Source organism: Balaenoptera borealis (assembly GCF_965194805.1).
Source record: "Balaenoptera borealis genome assembly, chromosome: 11".
Lineage (NCBI taxonomy): Eukaryota > Metazoa > Chordata > Mammalia > Artiodactyla > Balaenopteridae > Balaenoptera > Balaenoptera borealis.
The window spans coordinates 32,729,066-32,746,492 of record NC_138868.1 but is presented as its reverse complement, the minus strand read 5'-3'; the positions used below and the strand labels follow the sequence as shown (position 1 = coordinate 32,746,492).

The following is a 17,427-nucleotide window of genomic DNA, read 5'->3' as shown; positions in this document are numbered from 1 at the left end:
ATAAAAAAAAAAAGACCCTTATAATTAATCTGAGAATGAGTTAAAAGATATGTTGGAGAGGATAGTAAATGGAGACAGAAAATCTGAAGAGACACACTTGGAGTTTTGTAAATGTGAAGAAATAACAGATTTGATTGAGTTATTGAACCTTGAAGTAGCTAGCTTGCAAGTATGATACACTCCAACCATATGCCCCCGAGATCAAAGGGTCTGAAAGACACTAGGCTCATTTATTCTTAGCATATCTAAATCAAACATCTACTTATAAGAAACCAGTTAATATTTCCAGAGTGTTTAGTACAATATCAATCTGAAAACTTTGCTAGTAGTTAAACAAATGCAAATTAATATGGGAGTATTAATTTAGTTCTTACTCTATTCAACAAATATTTATTGAACACTTGGTCTAGTTATTCTTTGCCAAGCTCTGATAGGTTATGCAGTAAAATATACAGCAAATGTCACTATCCTTGATCATAAAAAACCTAGAATGTATTTGAAGATACACATTTTGTAATTAAATAGCTATGCAAGTACAAAAATTCAAACTATGATAAGTTACAGAAGGAAAAAATACAGTGTGTTAAGAAAGTATATGGCATTCATGGCATGTACATGACATGAATGGGAGGCCTGTTGAGATATGAAGGATGAATAGGAGATGACTAGATGAAGAAGGCAGAGGGAACAGCCTGTTAAGTCATGGTCTAGAAAGGAAAAGGATGTGTTCAAGGAATTTAAGGAAGGTCAGTGGAGCAGTAAAGAAAGTAGACAGTCATATAGTGGAATAATAGTGGAATTATTATGGAATAATTATACTCCTGCATTGCAAAAGGACAAAGGAACAGATGTGAACCGACTCCTTCCTTTCTCTTTTGCTCTGAAGATTGTCCTGAAGAAGTGCACCATTTCCTATGCTCCTCCATGCTAAAAATTTCACAAGACAGCTTTCTATGTACTTGACCTGCCATTATATAACAGCACATTATGAAGTGTTTAAGCATAATTTTGGAATAAAAATATTTGTAAACACACTTGGCTAACACATCCAAGTCATCCATGAAAATCTAGGCATTAGCAAAAATAAAGGTGATACTGTAATTTCTTTTGTATTTACCTAGTCTCTCTCCAAATTGTTTTGAATCTCAGCTAAAGAAAAAACGTGGTGTTATGCATTGACCACTCAAATTAAAATATAGATATAAATCAGACCTGGTGCATGTTGGATCATTTAGGCCATGGTAGAAATGTCAGTCAATTTTATTTGCAATGAAAACTGTTGAAGGTTTGTAAGAAACAAAATGACATGATAAGTTCTACAACTATTAATGTTTACTCTGGCTGATCTGTGGAGAATAGTTTCAGGACAAAACAGAATCAGTAACATTATGGGCTTATTAAAACAATTCTGGTAAGATATGTTTGAAGATATGTAAGAAGATATGGGGAAGACAGCGGAGTAGAAGGACATGCCCTCACTCCCTCTTGCAAGAGCACTGGTATCAAACTAACTGCTGAACAATCATCGACAGGAAGACACTGGAACTCACCAAAAATGATACCCGACATCCAAAGACAAAGGAGAAGCCACAATGAGACGGTAGGAGGGGCGCAATCACAATAAAATCAAATTCCATAACTGCTGGGTGGGTGACTCACAAACTGGAGAACACTTATACCACAGAAGTCCACCCACTGGAGTGAAGGTTCTGAGCACCATGTCAGGCTTCCCAACCGGGGGCTCTGGCAATGGGAGGAAGAATTCCTAGAGAATCAGACTTTGAAGGCTAGCCGGATTTGATTGCAGGACTTTGACAGGACTAGGGGAAACAGAGACTCCACTCTTGGAGGGCACACACAAAGTAGTGTGCACATTGGGACCCAGGGGAAGGAGCAGTGATCCCATAGGAGACTGAACCAGACCTACCTGCTAGTGTTGGAGGGTCTCCTGCAAAGGCGGGGGTGGCTGTGTCTCACCATGACGACAAGGACACTGGCAGCAGAAGTTCCGGGAAGTACTCCTTGGCGTGAGCCCTCCCAGAGTCCGCCATTAGCCCCACCAAAGAGCCTGGGTAGGCTCCAGTGTTGGGTTGCCTCAGGCCAAACAACCAACAGGGAGGGAACCCAGCCCCACCCATCAGCAGACAAGCAGATTAAAGTTTTACTGAACTCTGCCCACCAGAGCAACAGCTAGCTCTACCCACCACCAGTCCCTCCCATCAGGAAACTTGCACAAGCCTATTAGATAGACTCATCCAGCAGAGGGCAGACAGCAGAAACAAGAAGAACTACAATCCTGCAGCCTGTGGAACAAAAACCACATTCACAGAAAGATAGACAAGATGAAAAGGCAGAGGGCTATGTACCAGATGAAGGAACAAGATAAAATCCCAGAAAAACAACTAAATGAAGTGGAGATAGGCAACCTTCCAGAAAAAGAATTCAGAATAATGATAGTGAAGATGATCCAGGACCTCGGAAAAAGAATGAATGGAGGCAAAGATCGAGAAGGTGCAAGAAATGTTTAACAAAGATCTAGAAGAATTAAAGAACAAACAAACAGAGATGAACAATACAATAACTGAAATGAAAACTACACTAGAAGGAATCAATAGCAGAATAATTGAGGCAGAAGAACGGATAAGTGACCTGGAGGAAAGAATGGTGGAATTCACTGCTGAAGAACAGAATAAAGAAAAAAGAATGAAAAGAAATGAAGACAGCCTATGAGACCTCTGAGACAACATTAAACGCAACAACAGTCGCATTATAGGGGTCCCAGAAGGAGAAGAGAGAGAGAAAGAACTCAAGAAAATATCTGAAGAGACTATAGTCGAAAACTTCCCTAACATGGGAAAGGAAATAGCCATGCAAGTCCAGGAAGCGCAGCGAGTCCCATACAGGATAAACCCAAGGAGAAACACGCCGAGACACATAGTAATCAAATTGGCAAAAATTAAAGACAAAGAAAAATTATTGAAAGCAGCAAGGGAAAAACAACAAATAACATATAAGGGAACTCCCAAAAGGTTAACAGCTGATTTCTCAGCAGAAACTCTACAAGCCAGAAGGGAGTGGCATGACATATTTAAAGTGATGAAAGGGAAGAACCTACAACCAAGATTACTCTACCCAGCAAGGATCTCATTCAGATTCGATGGAGAAATCAAAAGCTTTACAGACAAGCAAAAGCTAAGAGAATTCAGCACCACCAAACCAGCTCTACAACAAATGCTAAAGGAACTTCTCTAAGTGGGAAACACAAGAGAAGAAAAGGACCTACAAAAACAAACCCAAAACATTTAACAAAATGGTAATAGGAATATACATAACGATAATTACCTTAAACGTGAATGGATTAAATGCTCCAACCAAAAGACACAGGCTCACTGAATATATACAAAAACAAGACCCATATATATGCTGTCTACAAGACACCCACTTCAGACCTAGGGACACATACAGAATGAAAGTGAGGGGATGGAAAAAGATATTCCATTCAAATGGAAATCAAAAGAGAGCTGGAGTAGCTATACTCATATCAGATAAAATAAACTTTAAAATAAAGAATGTTACAAGAGACAAGGAAGGACACTACATAATGATCAAGGGATCAATCCAAGAAGAGGATACAACAATTAAAAATATATATGCACCCAACATAGGAGCACCTCAATATATAAGGCAACTGCTAACAGCTATAAAAGAGGAAATCGACAGTAACACAATAATAGTGGGGGATTTAACACCTCACTTATACCAATGGACAGATCATCCAAACAGAAAATTAATAAGGAAACACAAGTTTTAAATGACACAATAGTCCAGATAGGTTTAATTTATATTTACAGGACATTCCATCCAAAAACAGCAGATTACACTTTCTTCTCAAGTGCGCACAGGACATTCTCCAGGATAGACCACATCTTGGGTCACAAATCAAGCCTCAGTAAATTTAAGAAAATTGAAATCATATCAAGCATCTTTTCTGACCACAATGCTATGAGATTAGAAATCAATTACAAGGGGGCTTCCCTGGTGGCGCAGTGGTTGAGAATCTGCCTGCCAATGCAGGGGACACAGGTTTGAGCCCTGGTCTGGGAAGACCCCACATGCTGCAGAGCAACTACGCCCGTAAGCCACAATTACTGAGCCTGCACGTCTAGAGCCTGTGCTCCGCAACAAGAGAGCCCACGATAGTGAGAGGCCTGCACATCGTGATAAAGAATGGCCCCCGCTTGCCACAACTAGAGAAAGCCCTCGCACAGAAACGAAGACCCAATACAGCCATAAAAAAATTTTAAAAATAAATGTAAAAAAAAAAAAAAAAGAAACCAATTACAGGGGGAAAAAAACATAAAAAACACAAACACATGGAGGCTAAACAACACTTACTAAATAACCAAGAGATCACTGAAGAAATCAAAGAGGAAATCAAAAAATACCTAGAGACAAATGGCAATGAAAACACAATGATCCAAAGTCTATGGGATGCAGCAAAAGCAGTTCTAAGAGGGAAGTTTATAGCAATACAATCCTACCTCAAGAAACAACAAACACCTCAAATAAACAATCTAACGTTACACCTAAAGGAATTAGAGAAAGAAGAACAAACAAAACCCAAAGTTAGCAGAAGGAAAGAAATCATAAAGATCAGAGCAGAAATAAATTAAATAGAAACAAAGAAAACAATTAGAAAGATCAATAAAACTAAAAGCTGGTTCTTTGAGAAGATAAACAAAATTGATAAACTATTAGCCAATATCATCAAGAAAACGAGGGAGAGGACTCAAATCAATAAAATTAGAAATGAAAAAGGAGAAGTTACAACAGACACCGCAGAAATACAAAGCATCCTAAGAGACTACTACAAGCAACTCTATGCCAATAAAATGGACAACCTGCAAGAAATGGACAAATTCTTAGAAAGGTATAGCCTTGCAAGACTGAACCGGGAAGAAATAGAAAATATGAACAGACCAATCACAAGTAATGACATTGAAACTGTGATTAAAAATGTTCCAACAAGATACGTTCGGTAGATTACTTCTTTCTGCCTGTGGATGCCGCCGAGTAAGCATCGTTGACGTCTCCCCCCCTCCACTGCCGTCATGTCTAAGTCAGAGTCATCCAAAGAGCCTGAACAGCTGCGGAAGCTCTTCATCGGAGGTTTGAGCTTTGAAACAACCGATGAGAGTCTGAGGAGCCATTTTGAGCAGTGGGGAACGCTCACAGATTGTGTGGTAATGAGGGATCCAAACACCAAATGCTCCAGAGGCTTCGGGTTTGTCACAAATGCCACTGTGGAGGAGGTGGATTAGGCCATGAATGCAAAGCCACACAAGGTGGATGGAAGAGTGGTGGAACCAGAGAGGGCCGTCTCAAGAGAAGATTCTCAAAGACCTGGTGCCCACTTAACTGTGAAGAAGATTTTTGTTGGTGGCATTAAAGAAGACACTGAGGAACATCATCTAAGGGATTATTTTGAACAGTATGGGAAAATTGAAGTGATTGAAATCATAAATGATCGAGGCAGTGGCAAAAAGAGAGGCTTTGCTTTCATAACCTTTGATGACCATGACTCTGTAGACAAGATTGTCATTCAGAAATACCACACTGTGAATGGCCACAACTGTGAAGTAAGGAAAGCCCTATCTAAGCAAGAGATGGCTAGTGCCTCATCCAGCCAAAGAGGTCGAAGTGGTTCTGGAAACTTTGGTGGTGGTCGTGGAGGTGGTTTTGGTGGGAATGACAACTTTGGTCATGGAGGAAACTTCAGTGGTCGAGGTGGCTTTGGTGGTAGCCACGGTGGTGGTGGATATGGTGGCAGTGGGGATGGCTATAATGGATTTGGTAATGATGGAAGCAATTTTGGAGGTGGTGGAAGCTACAATGATTTTGGCAGTTACAACAATCAATCTTCAAATTTTGGACCTATGAAAGGAGGAAACTTTGGAGGCAGAAGTTCTGGCCCCTATGGTGGTGGAGGCCAATACTTTGCCAAACCCCGAAACCAAGGTGGCTATGGTGGTTCCAGCAGCAGCAGTAGCTATGGCAGTGGCAGAAGGTTTTGATTACTGCCAGGAAACAAAGCTTAGCAGGAGAGGAGAGCCAGAGAAGTGACAGGGAAGCTACAGGTTACAACAGATTTGTGAACTCAGCCAAGCACAGTGGTGGCAGGGCCTAGCTGCTACAAAGAAGACATGTTTTAGACAATACTCATGTGTATGGGCAAAAAAACTCGAGGACTGTATTTGTGACTAATTGTATAACAGGTTATTTTAATTTCTGTTCTGTGGAAAGTGTAAAGCATTCCAACAAAGGGTTTTAATGTAGATTTTTTTTTTTTTTTTTTGCACCCATGCTGTTGATTGCTAAATGTAATAGTCTGATCATGACGCTGAATAAATGTGTCTTTTAAAAAAAAAAAAAAATCTTCCAACAAACAAAAGTCCAGGAGCAAATGGCTTCACAGGTGAATTCTATCAAACATTTAGAGAACAGCTAACACCCATCCTTCTCAGACTCTTCCAAAAATTTGCAGAGGAAGGAACACTCCCAAACTCATTTTACGAGTCCACCATCACCCTGATACCAAAACCAGACAAAGATACTACAAAAAAAGAAAATTACAGACCAATATCACTGATGAATATAGATGCAAAAATCCTCAACAAAATACTAGCAAACAGAATTCAACAACACATTAAAAGGATCATACACCATGATCAAGTGGGATTTATCTCAGGGATGCAAAGATTCTTCAATATATGCAAATCAATCAATGTGATACACCATATTAACAAACTGAAGAATAAAAACCATATGATCATCTCAATAGATGCAGAAAAAGCTTTTGACAAAATTCAACACCCATTTATGATGAAAACTCTCCAGAAAGTGGGCATAGAGGGAACCTACCTCAACATAATAAAGGCCATATACGACAAACCCAGAGCAAACATCATTCTCAATGGTGAAAAACTTAAAGCATAGGCTCTAAGATCAGGAAGAAGACAAGGATGTCCACTCTCACCACTATTATTCAACATAGTTTTGGAAGTCCTAGCCACGGCAATCAGAGAAGAAAAATAAATAAAAGGAATCCAAATTAGAAAAGAAGAAGTAAAACTGTCACTGTTTGCAGATGACATGATACTATACATAGAGAATCCTAAAGATGCCACCAGAAAAGTACTAGAGCTAGTCAATGAATTTGCTAAGTTGCAGGATACAAAAGTAATGCACAGAAATCTTTTGCATTCCTATACAGTAATGATGAAAAGTCTGAAAGAGAAATTAAGGATACAATCCCTTTCACCATTGCAATGAAAAGAATAAAATACATAGGAATAAACCTACCTAGGGAAACAAAACTCCTGTATGCAGAAAACTATAAGACACTGATGAAAGAAATTAAAGATGATACCAACAGATGGAGAGATATACCATGTTCTTGGATTGGAAGAATGAATATTGTGAAAATGACTATACTACCCAAAGCAATATACAGATTCAATGCAATCCGTATCAAATTATCAATGGCATTTTTTACGGAACTAGAACAAAAAATCTTAAAATTTGTATGCAGACAGAAAAGACCCCAAAAAGCCAAAGCGGTCTTGAGGGAAGAAAACGGAGCTGGAGGAATCAGACTCCCTGACTTCAGACTGTACTACAAAGCTACAGTAATCAAGACAATATGGTACTGGCACAAAAACAGAAACATAGATCAATGGAACAGGATAGAAAGCCCAGAGATATACCCACGTACCTATGGTCAACTAGTCTATGACAAAGGAGGCAAGGATATACAATGGTGAAAAGACAGTCTCTTCAATAAGTGGTGCTGGGAAAACTGGACAGCTACATGTAAAAGAATGAATTTAGAACACTCCCTAACACCATACACAAAAATAAACTGGATTAGAGACCTAAATGTAAGACCACACACTATAAAACTCTTAGAGGAAAACATAGGAAGAACACTCCTTGACATAAATCACAGCAAGATCTTTTTTGATCCACCTCCTAGAGTAATGGAAATAAAAACAAAAATAAACAAATGTGACCTAATGAAACTTAAAAGCTTTTGCACAGCAAAGGAAACTACAAACAAGACGAAAAGACAACCCTCAGAATGGGAGAAAATATTTGCAAACGAATCAATGGACAAAGGATTAATCTTCAAAATATATAAACAGCTCATGCAGCTCAATGTTAAAAAAACAAACAACCCAATCCAAAAATGGGCAGAAGACGTAAATAGACATTTCTCCAAAGAAGATATACAGATGGCCAAGAAGCACATGAAAAGCTGCTCAACATCCTTAATTATTAGAGAAATGCAAATCCAAACTACAATGAGGTATCACCTCACACCAGTTAGAATGGGCATCATCAGAAAATCTACAAACAACAAATGCTGGAGAGGGTGTGGAGAAAAGGGAACCCTACTGCACTGTTGGTGGGAATGTAAATTGATACAGCCACTATGGAGAACAGTATGGAGGTTCCTTAAAAAACTAAAAATAGAATGACCATATGACCCAGCAATCCCACTAATGGGCATATACCCAGAGAAAACCCTAATTCAAAAAGACACATGCACCCCAATGTTCATTGCAGCATTATTTACAATAGCCAGGACATGGAAGCAATCTAAATGCCCATCGACAGACGAATGGGTAAAGAAGATGTGGCACATATATACAATGGAATATTACTCAGCCATAAAAAGGAATGAAATTGAGTCATTTGCAGAGACGTGAATGGATCTAGAGACTGTAATACAGAGTGGAGTAAGTCAGAAAGAGAAAAACAAATATCGTATATTAACACATATATGTGGAACCTAGAAAAATGGTACAGATCAACCAGTTTGCAGGGCAGAAATTGAGACACAAATGTAGAGAACAAACGTGTGGACACCAAGGGGGGAAAGCGGCGGCAGGGGGTGGTGGTGGGATGAATTGGGAGATTGGGATTGACATGTATACACTAATATGTATAAAATGGATAACTAATGAGAACCTGCTGTATAATAAAATAAATAAAATAAAATTTTAAAAAAAGAAGATATATAAGAACAATATTCTATGATTTTAGATTAAATATATAATATATATAATACTTATATTATATATATATATACATATATATAAAAAATATATATATAAGAGTTGCCTGTAACTATCATGTTTACCCATAAGGCATTTTAAATCCAGGTGAATAAGGTTTGGCATATGGAAGTTTTTCCGTAGATATTGATGAATAAAGAAATGACAGTTGACTATCTGCTGGGCAAACAGCATATACAAGTCATGAATGTTTAATTTAAAAACACTTCTGAAAATATATTAATATCTTTTTCATTTTTGATTCTTCATTCTATAGGATCATTCTAGTTTCAGACAAAGTGTTACATAGCCTTTGGTTCCAAATTATTAATGCAACATTGCATGAATAAATAAGGAATTTAAGTTTAAAAAGTAACTTCCAAGATGAAAAAAAAATCATTAAAAGTATGATAGTCCTGAAATTACAGTATTATTGAATGAGTCAAGTTTTTTCCTAAATTTCAAAATTCTGTATCAAGTGCTATTTAAATGATAGAATTTTACTGTAAAAAAATAGTGTAGAGAAGACGGTAGAAGTTGGTAGAAGGAAAATTCCCATCAGACAGGGAAAGGAAGGAGAGGAAGTAGAAAGCTACCATGGGAAGGTAAATTTGAATGTGAGAATGCTGACAGCTTGAGAATAGATGTAATATTTTCATCACTTCAACCTCTGTTAAAAGAGGGTTAAGATTTTCAATACCCAAATAAAATTGCTAGATGTGTTGAAAGAATCACAGAACATCCAGATACTGCACTTCCTTTCTGTTACTGATGTGAACTGAACTGTCGGGTTCTTTTTGATAGAGATCAGTGACTTCTTATTTTTCTATCCCCACAGCATCACTACCATGTGGTATGTTTTGATGAGATTTAAACCTCTGCCTGAATTTTGTTGCACATAGAGACATTTAACAGCAAGAGGGTACACATACATACACAGATATATATACACAAGAGTTCCACATCGTCTTCCTGTAAAAGAGGTGGAGTCTCAGTTCTTGTTCTCACAGAAAATCAAAAAGTCTGTTGAAAGGTTCCTTTTAGGTAGATGTAATGATATTACACTGGCAAGTTTAGCAAATTTTCTGGTCCGATCAGGGAAGAATCATCTCTTAGGTATAGGGACCCGGGACCAAATCTGAGCCCAAAGCTTGGAGTTGTACTCTGATAGTAAGGCAGTTAAGGGCGTCGGAGTTTTACTAGGGCAAAATAATCCACATATCTTGACTACCAGCATTTTCCCTAAGAAAAAATTATATCTAATGTCACTTAGTAATTAAAGAATAGTCAAGTGAGGAGCATATAGCCCTAATTGAAGCACGTTAAGTATTTCATCTTAGAGAATGCATGACTGATTAAACAGCTTCAGATACTAACTGCCCTGAAGAACAGATTGGAACTGACACACACATATACATTACACTGCTTATACTAAAGTGTTTGAAAGTAAATTAGAGACAGTATAATAACCAAGACCATTGTGTCGATTTGCAATTATTACTGTGTGTACGAACGTACAAGAAATGATTGTACAACCAAATCATGGGTAGCTGCAGCAGAGAAGAGGGAGTGTACCTATAATACATAAAGTAGTAGAATAAATTGTTTGTTTGCAATTTAAGGTACTTATAAATCCCTGCTAAAAGTTTTCCTTTATTACAACTCTGACTCTGCGGAACCGCAGATGTGGAACTTCAGGCATCTCCTGTGGACCTTTTTTGAGAAAACTCTCCTAAGTTCCAGACTTACACAAAGCTGTACAATATCTCATATGAGCTAGAGTAAGTAGAACAAGAACACACCTAATGAGCTATTCTAGACAAAGAGATTAACATGTCTTAATAATGAGTTGAATGTCTAGTACAAAAAATAGCCACTTAAAAGCAAAGTGATGCAAGAATCAGGAGGTTAATGGATGACTTAGAATTAGGACAATTTTAGACGAAAGAATCTGGATGCTATCACCTCCTAGCTATTTGCCTTTGCCATATTCCCGTATGAGTTTCACCAATTCCGTTGTGAGGAAGCATCTTATATCAGTTCTCTCATGATGAGTATATATAAAATACATGTTTCGTTGACTGAGGTTCTAAAATGTGGATTCAGCTGTTCTCATGGTCCTTTATGATGATTTTAAATAATGTCAGGTTAAACAATCTCTTCTGTATTTGAAAGATATATATTTAAATTACTGTCCATCAACGGCATCAGCATTCTATTAACTCCAGAGACAGAACAGTCAGTGCACTCCTTGAAGACTGTTGCTATGTCAACCTTATTCCACTTTGGTTCTGCCTTTTATTATACGACTGAGCAAATAAGAATATAAATAGTGGCACTCAATTGGCCTGTCAAAAATCTGCATCTTGGTCACTTGTGGAGCTTCTAAAAGCTGCACATGTTCTCTCATTTCTCCACCTCCCCTTCCTGAGGTTCAGGTACCTCGCTTTATTGCCAGTGGGTGGAGGCATGGGTGAAGGAGCATAAAAATTGAGTTATCCCTGTGAAGTACTACAGTTTAAATAAGACTCTAAGCCTTGTCCCTACTCTCATCCATTATTATTCTGACTTGAGACTAAGTTACCTAATTTGGTTAAAGAGAGAGGGCTTGGGTTAATTTTGTCCTTAACACTTTTTCTCATATATAGAGATACAACGATAATATTAATGTGAAACAGCTCTCTGCCATGGAAGACAGAAAAGCCGTGATGTCCCAAAGGTTCTGGCACCACTTACATAAGCTTGTGGATGGTTTCCCATGTTAGTGGCATGCTACCTACTGGGGAACAGAGCATGATGTTAGGAACAGAGGATTTGATGGTAAAGGCTGGATTTGGAATCCTGGCTCTTGTCACTTACTAGTTTAGCAGAGCTACTTGTTCATTTCTTGCCTTGGTCATCTCATCCATAAACTGAGGATAGTAAAGATCTCTACCTCATGGGGATGTTGTTAGGATTAAATAAGAGAAAATGTATGTAAATTTCTTTGCTACATAGTAACTGTTTATAAATAATAGTTTTAACATTATTTGATTAGATTGAAAACATGTCATATGTATAGTAAAATAGTTTGTAGTGCTTTACTCTTTGTGCTAAAAAATACACTTCTAGTTGATTTACTAACATAATTATTGTATATAATTATAGCCATATCAGTGACATTAAGACAAAATTGATTAATGACTTTAACTCATTAGTTACAGACTATGAAGAAATCTGAAGGTAACATTAAAGACTTCGTGGTAAAATGTGAAACAATGAATTAATCATTGGAATTAATCAAAATTAATTTCAGTAGGTGATATCTAACTAATAAAAAGCAATGTAAATAAAAATAATAATGATTTATGTATAGAGGTACATTACTGTAACTAAAGTTAATGCTAAGAAAATAGCTAATTTAATTATCAACTTTCTAAATGCATCTAAAAATCAATAAAAAGTAAACGCTCCCCTGCATTTTGTGTTGTTAACAGTTGTTCCTTTAGTCGGTACAGTTGCAAAGCACATATATAATCATATCAAAGATAATGTCATTCATTTCATAACATTTAGTGGGAACCACTTCTGTCCTTGAATCCTAACTTCAGAAACACAGGAGTGACATGGAGTAAAGTCTGAGTCCTCACACCTCATTAGCATTCTTCGCAGCACAGTCCTACAACTCATAAATTGTTCTGCTCAGCAATTCCAGAAAATGTGAAGCTTCACCCATTTTCCATTTCAAATATAATTTGTATTTATGAATGTGTTTATTTTGGATTCATATTCCATTTTCTCCAAATCAAAACTATTTGAAGCAGTTTACAAAGCAGATATGATGCAAAGTAGGACTATTAGGGACTAAAGTCTAAGGGAGACACTGAACATGAGCTAGGGCATCAGAGATGCTGCCAGACCCCTTCGCTGGGACAGGCCATGATTACAGTGTTCATCACTAAGAAGCCACCTCACAGTTTCCTGGCAGTTAAAGAAAGTAAATAGGCAAAAGTTGAACATATTCTTCTAATTTCTGAAAAAACAAACATGATTTAACTAGGTCATTTACTACTTAAAAAAGTAGAAAATTGATCAGGTTAGGGTAGGAGTGAGGGTGTACTGCACCCTAATGAGAATCTTCTCTCCTGTACATTCACTCATCTGAAATTCCAAGTTCATAACCTATCATTGTCCTATGGCTTCGGTGATGGATAATTATAGCAACTGTCTACTCTGCCTTTAATATGTGTCAGAACTGAGTGTCACTGCATACACCACAGACACACACACACACACACACACAATAGTATTGACTAAGCCTCTCTTATGATACATTTCAACTTCACAACAAACCTAGAAGCATTTTGTTATAATCATTCACTTTTATGGATGAAGAAACTTAAGACTAAGAAAAGCATATGGCTTATTCATCATGGTCACACAACTATTAAATGTTAGAATCATGAAACTAACTCAAGTCTTTCTAAGATCAGATCTCTTGTTGTGTTACCTCCCTTTATTTGTTTTGTCTTTCATTCTTGGATCAATTAAATTAGCATAAGCATTAAGTTCTGAAATATACCCTATATCCCTGTACTACTATCCATTTCTATTGTAACTGTTCTACGTCAGGTCAACATCATCTTTACCTGAACTATATACATGGCATCCTAAATGGTCCCCCTGGTTCCTGTTTCTTCCCGTCCAGACTATTCTAAATATGTCCATTTCCAAAAGCATAGCTCATTCTACTCTTCAGAAAATGGCTGTCTATTCATCGCCTTTTCAATTGTCAGTGTCTGAATTAAAGAGCCCCAACTCTCAGTCAAGAAATGAAATTATTAATTAACATAGCTGTAAAACACCACCATACCATGACATTAAAACTTAGGAAAAAAAGTGCTACAATCTTTCCTTCACATGCCAGACAAACTATTTATAGTTGTGGTTATCTACTTTTTTTTCCCCCTGAACTTCCACTCAGCAAAACTCAAAAGAGATGTACAGGCATCTGATTTTATCCACTCAGCTAAATGAATCTATTCTTTCACTTGCTCTTTCCTCTTTCTCCATTTTCTTAGTGTAGAATTGTTCTTGGAGAAAGGAGCCCATTGTATTTTAGGTATTTGATGTTCCTATCTTCAAAAACAGGCAAAGAGGAGTATGGCTCCTGGCCAAAAACCTATGCAGGGCATTTCAACCTCGCACTACACCGGTGATTATAAAGGCTTTACCTGGCAGGCATCATTGGAGACAGCTGCCCTCTCTACACCAGACTTGGTACATAGCCAATGCATTACAGTCTTTAAGAGTAGCTGCAGTCAAGGACTCAGACCCTTCTGGCTGGTAATGCTCTTTTGCACATTTGCATTCGTAGCTCAGCTGCCTTCTATAAATATAGAACTCTGTCTTATCGCTTTTTTTTGGTCCTTACCCCTCCACCATAAAATCAAACTCTTCTCTTCTCTTCCTATAGCATTTATATGCTCTGATGTTTTTCCAGGTTTTTACTACCCTCATAAACAGTACTGCAGTACAGGTTATGTCATCACCTTCTAGAATCACACACACACACACACACACACACACATTATATAGAGCCATAAACACAATTTAAGTGTGTAAAATTGACAGACTAAGAGACATTTCATTAGATCATGCTATGCCATAAAAATCATGATATTTCTTTTGTTCTGTAAAAATTTAAACTTCTCAAATTCTTCAAGAAGCATCTATAACAAAATCAGTAGTAGCTGCAATTCTATTACCATAAGTTTTCTACAGAGTTTTACATCTCTGAATATATCACCTCTATTGGACAATATACCAATCTATTGAAGGAAAGAACCAGTGCTCAGAGACATGTGTAATTGATAAGACTACATCGGGCTGCTGAACCAAGAGATTCCTAAAAGATAAAGTATTTAGTAAGGCAACCTACCAATCACTGAGCCATTTCTACCAGTGACATGGGTGGTATGTCAAAATTTAAACCCACTTATCCTTACTGGCAATTAAACAGAAGCTAGAATCAGATGAGTGATCTCTCTGTGTTGCTTGCAGCTGTTAATGCTCTGCTTTGTCATTTGTTAAAAGCCAGAAGCATCTTTGAAAACAATCAGACATTCACCTTTTCTCTAAGAAATCTAATGACTGTTGTGTCAGTGTCTTCAGATTTCTCCCCATTTGACATGGTGATAACTGATAGCCTGAAGTTTGACATAGAAACACAAACTCTATATGTGTATAGAACAGAAACAGAATGAAAAAAAAAGTTCTGTGCTGAAGGGAAACTGAACAATAACATGAACATTCTCCTTAAAGCACATATCTTACCTGACAAGTTCAGCCCCCATGAAAATCTGAAGTCTAGAATGTCTGTGCTACATTTATTCCCAAGCTTGTATCTCATCCTGTATCTATGGAAAACATTCACCCATTATTCTCTATAAACACTTGACATTCTTTGCATTGAGTGAAGATATTTTACCTGCTTCATTCTCAAGCAATGTATTCTCTAAACACTAAGCATTTCAAGTAAGTTGCCTGCATTTGAAAAAAGCAATGTGTTATTCTTGACAGATCACCCAACTGTTCCTTTGTGGTAACTGCTTTCTCCTTAAAGGAGAGTTGTTCCTATAGTATATTTATAAAAAGCAGGGATTGGGGAGGAAAGAACCAGATTAATACAATCTTAAACAGCTAGTAATACATAGCACCTACTCATAATGCTTTCATAACCTGAAAATGACTTGCTATGTTAATTTAGTTATTTTTCGAACACTTTCTACTTGCTAGATGCTATTTTTTTCATTGTGATAGAGTAGTGAATAAAAGAGACATAATTTCTGCCCTTATGGATTTTGTGGCAGAGATAGGACTACAGAAATTAGACACATCATTCTAAAAGTAACTAATTCGTTAGTTACAACTTGAGCAAGGTAGCTGAATAAGTTGAGGAAGCATCCAGCTTATATTCAATATAATAAATTCACCTTCTAGAATATGGGGTCAAAGGGTCTTCTAGGAGAAAGCGAAATTTAAGTAGTATGTGAGACGTACTGGGAAAGAATGATCCAGGCAGAGAAAACAACATGAAATAAAATCCTGAGATGGGAAAAAGCTTGAGAGAATTGAAAAACAAGTAATATTATTGTGAATAGATCACCGAGAGGGAAGTCAGGGCCGGCAGGGGGGCCTGTGAAGCAAGGTTAAAGATTTTTACTCTTAGAAGAAAAGACATGAGGAACTACTGAGAGCCCCTAAACAAAGAATCTGTGCTGTGGAAAGTGGATTGAAGGAGGAATAATAATGGGCACAGGGAAACATGGTAGGAGAGGCTATTACAAGAACCTGAGAAGAGATGACAGTGGTTTAGCCTGGGATGACAGTGGTGGGAATGGAGAGGAACAAACACATTCAAGACTATTTAGAACTAAAACTCATGAGATACAATCATTGATTAGATATGGGGATGAAAGAAAAGATATCAAAGGCAACTTCAAGGTTTCTTAGCTTGAGTGAACACTGCTGTTAAAAACCACTTGTTTATACCTGTGTGAGAAAAAAATCAGATTGTCATACAAGATTCACAAGAATCAAAGCTTTTGCTCACTATCAAGTGTTACTGTAATTAAGGATGAAGGCACCATTTACAGGGGGAAGGAGGTATCCTAAAGCTATCCAGCTCCTCCCTTTGCATTAGGATGCTCACTGCACTTACTAAAACATAATGCAGGCTTGAATAGATGTATGTTTTTAACAAAAGTAAGCAATGCCTCATAAATTCATAGATTCTAGAGTTATTTACCACAAGCAACCCTAGACAGATCAGGTAAATCATGCTGAAGGACTCTCATGGTAGTAAATACCATTAGTGTTTTGTCAGATCCATTATTCCCATGTTTTCAAGAAGATGTGAGCAGGTTACATTTCTTTCCTGGGCTTCCCACAGAAATAGGAGAGAATGGACTGCATTCCTTGTGTTATCCCTTTCCTTCTCATTGTGCATAGAAATTTAAACAAAGTATTTTACTTCATTAAGAATATATACTGGAGAGACTTCCCTAGTCGCCCAGTGTTTAAGACTTCACGCTCCCAATGCAGAGGGCCCAGGTTCAATCCCTGGTCAGGGAACTAGATTTTACATGCTGCAACTAAGAGCATGCATGCTGCAACTAAAAGATTCTGCATGCCGCAACTAAAGATCTCACACGTGGCAAAGAAGATCCCTGCGTGCCACAACTAAGACTGCATGCGCAGCCAAATAAATAAATGAATAAATAAATATATACATACATACATAAATGAATAAATAAATAAAATATAG

At 37.4% G+C, this 17,427-nt stretch overlaps 1 pseudogene across 1 annotated transcript; it reads left to right on the top strand.

The window, feature by feature from the left end:
* The first annotated feature begins 5,051 nt into the window (after nt 1-5,051).
* On the top strand, nt 5,052-8,610 carry LOC309605992 (heterogeneous nuclear ribonucleoprotein A1 pseudogene; annotated as a pseudogene). Its single transcript has one exon. The product of its transcript is annotated as a heterogeneous nuclear ribonucleoprotein A1 pseudogene (transcript).
* Nucleotides 8,611-17,427: the final 8,817 nt, after the last annotated feature.